The sequence below is a fragment of the Rattus rattus genome, chromosome 6 (genome assembly GCF_011064425.1).
Source record: "Rattus rattus isolate New Zealand chromosome 6, Rrattus_CSIRO_v1, whole genome shotgun sequence".
Lineage (NCBI taxonomy): Eukaryota > Metazoa > Chordata > Mammalia > Rodentia > Muridae > Rattus > Rattus rattus.
In genome coordinates, this window is record NC_046159.1 from 100,224,148 (window position 1) to 100,230,288 (window position 6,141).

The following is a 6,141-nucleotide window of genomic DNA, read 5'->3' on the forward strand; positions in this document are numbered from 1 at the left end:
TTAAATCCTAGAAATGTTAAACTACACGGTATATTGTAGTTGGGTCCAAAGGGAAGGCGAGATTTTCAACTGCTGGATACAGGTCCAAGGTTCTTGAGTCTCAGACTGCACTGGCTTAGCGGTGGTGTTTAGACCTTAGGGAATGGCTCATACAGTTAAATAATATTTATTGAGCCAAGTCCATCTTTATTAAATTTAATCTAATATTTGTTGAGTCATAATAATATGTACTAAACTAGATAGGTAACGATACTTTTTGTCAAGCCCGACGAAATAAATGAGCTCGATTCGTGGAACCTACATGAAGGAAGGAGGTCACCAATTCTTTTAAGTCGTGTCCCCCACATACAAAATAAATGTGATAAAAAAAAAAATAAAAATATAGCAAGGGCCACGGAAGCAGTGAGGAGCAGGTAGGGTCTGCTTTGGGGGGAAAAAAAAAAAAGGATGTTGGAAGAGAGGCCAAACGGAAACTCCAAAGTAGGAAAGTGTGTGTATGTGTGTGTGTGTGTGTGTGTGTGTGTGTGTGTGAGAGAGAGAGCACATGCAATCTTGAATAACCAACCAACCAGGTTGGACAGCCTGGACTTGTGGGGTTGTAGGAGGTGAGGAGGAATTGGTAGGATGGGAACTGAGCCTACCCAGCTAGGAAAGGTCTCGCGATTTCTTCTCAGCACTGTGGGACTTAAAAGGCTGCCTGCCCTGGAGCACCACAGTCCCTACTACCAATCCACAGCTTTTGCCCCTGTGTGGAAAGAAATTTGCACAAAAGTCTGGCCGAGGGTAGATTTAAAGGCATCACAGGTGAAAAGAATTATGGGGAAAAGAGAAGGAAGGACAAGATCCAGGATTCCTGTCTGGACATGTCACTCAACTTTAAGACACACCCCCAGGCCATCCAGAAGGCTCAGAAGATACAGTAATTTTCCCCAAATGTAGGATCAGAGCCACAAATGGAGGTCAGGAATGGCAGAGTGGCCCAAAACACATATTGTCAATAACAACCCAGTTCCTAACTCTAAAAGATGGGGGTACACCCTTTGGGCTTCCCAAAGCAGACATGACATCTTGGGAAATCATGCTTTGAAACGTGGTCAGGTGCCAGGCATGGTGGCCCACACTTTCAATTCCAACAGGGAGGAAGAGGCAGAACCTCTGTAGGTTGGAGGTCAGCCTGCTCTGTATAGCAAGCTCCAGGCCAACAGGAACTACATAGTGACACCCTTTTCCAAGAAAACAAAATAGGGCTTGGAGAGAGATGACTCAGTGGTTGCTCTTGCAAAAGCTGTGGGTTCAATTCCCAGCACACACACGATGATTTACAACCATCCCTAACTTACCAGTTCCAGGGGGATCTGTGCTCAGACCCACATACAGGCAAAACACACATAATATAAAATAAATAAATCTGGGTTGGGGATTTAGCTCAGTGGTAGAGCACTTGCCTAGCAAGCGCAAGGCCCGGGGTTCGGTCCCCAGCTCCGAAAAAAAAAAAAGAAAAAAAGAAAAAGAAAAAAAGAAAAAAAATAAATCTATCTGTCAAGAATTTTTAGGAGCTGGAGAGATGGCTCAGCAGTTCAGAGCACTGACTGTTCTTCCAGAGGCCTTGAATTCAATTCCCAGCAACCACATGGTGGCTCACAACCACCTGTAATGGGATTCAATACCTTCTTCTGGTGTCTGAAAACAGCGACAGTGTACTCATACAAATAAAATAAAATAAATTTATTTTTAAAAAAGAATTTTTAGAAAAGAAATGTGGCCAGACCCTAATTACTAAGTATCCCCTTTTTCCTGACTCATTTGCCTGTCCCCAAGTTGTTCACAAAAGACTTGAATAGTTCTGAGTACATCATTTTAAGCCATGGCACCTTGTAGTGTGACCCCAGACAAGTTTTTCTGGACCTTTATTTCTCCAAAAAGGACACATGAGGGTGGACATGGGGAGAGAAATCCAACTAAAGTTAGACAAGTTCCCCTAAGGCAGTGTTTTTCAACCTTCCTAATGCTGCCTAGTTCTGGGCTCCAATAAATAAATCTATTTATGAAGAACTTTTAGGGGCTAGAGAGATGGCTCAGCAGTTAAGAGCACTGACTGCTCTTCTAGAGATCCTGAGTTCAATTCCCAGCAACCATCTGTAGAAGAGATGAGGAGGTTGAGGCAGGTAAAGTTCAAGACCAGCCTGGTCTACACGGGGAGCTCCAGGCCAATCAGCAATACTGCCTGTTTCAAAAAGGCACAGAGAGTCCTGGAGAGAGAGTTCAGCAGTTAAGAAGACCCAAGATCCATTCCCAGCACCCAAATGGCTGCTAACAACTGTCTGTAACTCCAGTTCCACAGGATCCATCACCCTCTTTTGACATCTGTGCACGTCTGATATCCATACATACATGCAGGCAACACAACCACACACATAAAATAATAGTTTAAAAAGGAAGCTCATGGGGTTGGGGATTTGGCTCAGTGGTAGAGAGCTTGCCTAGCAAGTGCAAGGCCCTGGGTTTGGTCCCCAGCTCCGGAAAGAAAAAAAAAAAGGAAGCTCATGGAGAGCTGGCCCTACTGCTTGCCTGTACAGTGTGGGAGAGCTGGCCAGGAGGGCATGAGAGCAGGAGAGCTAGCCCAGCCTCTTGCCAGCTATGGCACTGGGGTGAGCTGGCCCTGCCCTTTGCACAGTATGGTGATTTGAGTATGCCTAGCCCAGAGAGTGACACTATTAAAAGGTGTGGTCTTGTTGGAGTAGGTGTGCCACTGTGGACTTAGACTTTAAAACCTTCATCCTAGCTGCCTTGGAGCCAGCATTCTGCTAGCAGCCTTCAGATGAAGATGTACTACCTGGATGCTGCCATGCCTCCCACCATGACGATGATGGGCTGAACATCTGAACCTGTAAGCCAGCCCAATTAAACGTTGTCCTTATAAGAGTTGCTTTGGTCACGGTGTCTGTTTACAGCAGTAAACCCTAACTAAGACACATGGACAGTGCTGAAGAGCCGTCAGGCTGGCTGACTGAGCTATCACCCAGGCCCAGATCCAGGACTTTGAGTTGTCCCACCCTAACATCTACCTCATCTATAAATTGCTGCGGGGTGTGAAGGTACTGGTCCTCCAGAACCAAGGCTGCAGGATCTCCATGGCACAGGCAACAACAGGATATCTGAGAGAAGCACCAATGCAGGTCGAGTATTTATGGTATGCTGAAGGGGAAGGGCTCAACCTAGACCAATAACTCACTGTAATGAATTGCAAGGAAAGACGTTTGGGCAAAGGGGTATTCTGTGTGACACACCATGGCACCATGCAGCTTCAGGATGTTTGTTTGTTTGTTTGTTTGTTTGTTTGTGTGTGTGTTTTCTCTTGATGAGGAGGTCGCCAGGGCAGACGGGTTAGATATGGAGGGATGAAAAGATAAGTAGGATTAGGGGACACGGTGTGAAATTCACAAAGAGTCAGTAAAAAGTAGGAAAGAAGAAGAAGCAGCAAGCTGGGTGTATGTAATGTGTTGATCTCCACAATTAGCAAACCTTGTCGTTTTTTTATCATTTAAATAAAAGCAGAAACAATTCTGTTTCTCCTTCATTGTACAACAGGTGTGGAAGGAGGATTGTGGGAGACCTCATCTGTTCTCTATGTTATTATTTAGCAGTATTATCACCATTACCGTTACTTTGAAACAAAGCCTTACTTCGCAGCCCAGGCTGGTCTGCATCTCAGGATAGAGCCAGCTGGCCTCAAACTTCAGGTCCTCCTCCCTCAGCTCTCCAAGTGCTTGGCTTATAGTTGTAAGGCATCGCGTGAAGCAAGTAAATAAATAAATAAATAAATAAATAAATAAATAATTTAAAGACAGGATTTTAAGTAGCCGAGGCTGGCTTCTGTTTTGACATGTTCCTGAGGATAACCTTAAATTTCTGGTCTTTCTGCCTCTGCCTCCTGAGTGCTGGGATTATGACTATAAGCATGTGCCACCATGCCCAGTAGAAGATGATCTCATTTTTCTTTAAAGATTTATTTTATGTATATGAGTGCACTGTTGCTGTCTTCAGACACACCAGAAGAGGGCATCAAATCCCATTACAGATGGTTGTGAACCACCATGTGGTTGCTGGGAATTGAACTCAGGACCTCTGGAAGAGCAAGCTCCTAACCGCTGAGCCAACTCTCCAGCCCAGAAGATCTCATTTAAAATGAAGTCCTCACCTGTCATGGTGTCACATCAAATGCCTTAAATCCCAGCACTCTGGAGGCAGAGACAGACAGATCTCTGTGAGTTCCAGGCCAGCCCGGGCTACATAGTGAAACCCTGTCTAAGTGGTGCCAGGTGGACATAGTCGCTCACAAATGAAACCCAACACTTAAAAAGCGAAGCAAGAGGAACAAAAGTCCAAAGTTACCATGGGTACAGGAAACCCTACCTCTAAATAAATAAATCATGTTTTCCAGTTTGCTTTTGTTAAAGCCCACATCCACTCGACCCCATCCCACCCATAAAAATGAGTAAAAACATCTTAGCCAATTCTCAGGACAGGAGTGGGTGCCTTTGTAGCATCCTAGACATTTACCTATGGTACCATATTATCTGTCATAACTATACTTAGAGGACTAGCCCCACCCTCAGCTTCTGTATCTGTACACCTAGGAACAGGGCAGGAGAATATGCATTTCTAGAAGGGGAAGAACTAATGAGAGAACATATATGAGTGCAGTCTTCTTGTAAGTATACAAATTTTACTTCTTAATATTTTGGGCCTTGGGGTTGGGGATTTAGCTCAGTGGTAGAGCACTTGCCTAGCAAGTGCAAGGCCCTGGGTTCGGTCCCCAGCTCCGAGAAAAAAAAGGAAAAAAAAGTGCAGTCTCAAAGTGTAGCAAAGGCCGTGAAAGCAACGAAGATTGCGTGGTACCATAAGACGGACTACACTGGAGAGGAAAGGACGGCCAGACCATATCTCACAGTGGAGCTGTGGTTGACCTCTGAACCCTGCAACAGCTATAGGCTTGCAATAAGAATGCAGCTGCAGAGTCAAGAAAGTGATAGAGCACGCCCTTAATCCTAGCACCAGGGAGGCAGAAGAAAGCAGATCTCTGTGAGGCTAATCTGGTCTACAGAGAGAGCTCCAAGACAGCTAGGGCTACACAGAGAAAAAGAAAATTAAGGGGGCTGGAGACATGGCTCAGAGGTTAAGAGCACTGACTGCTCTTCCAGAGGACCTGAGCTCAATTCCCAGCAACCACATGGTGGCTCACAACCATCTATAATGGGATCTGATGCTCTGTTCTGGTGTGTCTGAAGACAGCTACAGTGTACTCATATACATAAATAATTCTTTAAAAAATTAAAATTAAGTTGAAAAAAAAGTCTTGGCTATTTCATGGATGCTCACTCTGTGAGAGGAGAGCAAGAGGGAAGTGGGTGGGCCTGTTCGGACCTTTTGAACCCAGGATCTTGAAATGCATTGTGATTCCTGTCCCTTGGACTGTAAGGTGTATGTAGGTAATCTAGGGAACAATGGGAACAAGACTGAATTCAAACGGGCTTTTGGCTGTTGTGGACCACTCTGAAATGTGTGGGTTGCTCAAAACCCTCCTGGCTTTGCTTTCATCGAATTTGAGGATCCCCGAGATGCTACTGATGCTGTCTGCGAGCTAGATGGAAGAACGCTATGTGGCTGCCGTGTAAGAGTGGAACAGAACTGTGGCCTGCCTTCCTCTTGAGGTTATCATCCTCGAGATGATTACCGAAGGAGTCCTCCACCTCTGCCCAGATCCCCAAGAAGGAGAAGCTAGAGAGAGGAGAAGAGAAAGGTCTCTGTCTCATGAGAGAAATCACAAGTCATTTCGATTCTTCTCTACATATAGTAGCCGATCTAGGTCAAATGAAAGGAAATAGAAGACCAGTTTGCAAAAGTACAGAAAATAACTTCATTTGACGGGAGTATGTACAGGAAATTCAAGTTTTGTTTGAGACTTCATAGACTTGGTGCATTTTTAAGCTGTTTTAGCTGTTGAAGTTTGTTTTGTCTCTTGGAACAGTGACACACAAAATGTAATTCTCTATTGTTTCAAATGGATCATAAGAGGCAATGTGATATCAAGAATTGTTACTTTACAATGTTCCCTTAAGCAAGATTGAATTTTCTTTGCAC

The 6,141-nt window shown here is 44.6% G+C and overlaps 1 pseudogene; it reads left to right on the forward strand.

Annotated features, from left to right (window-relative positions):
* The first annotated feature begins 5,446 nt into the window (after window positions 1-5,446).
* Window positions 5,447-5,885, forward strand: LOC116902995 (annotated as a pseudogene).
* The last annotated feature ends 256 nt before the right edge of the window (window positions 5,886-6,141 follow it).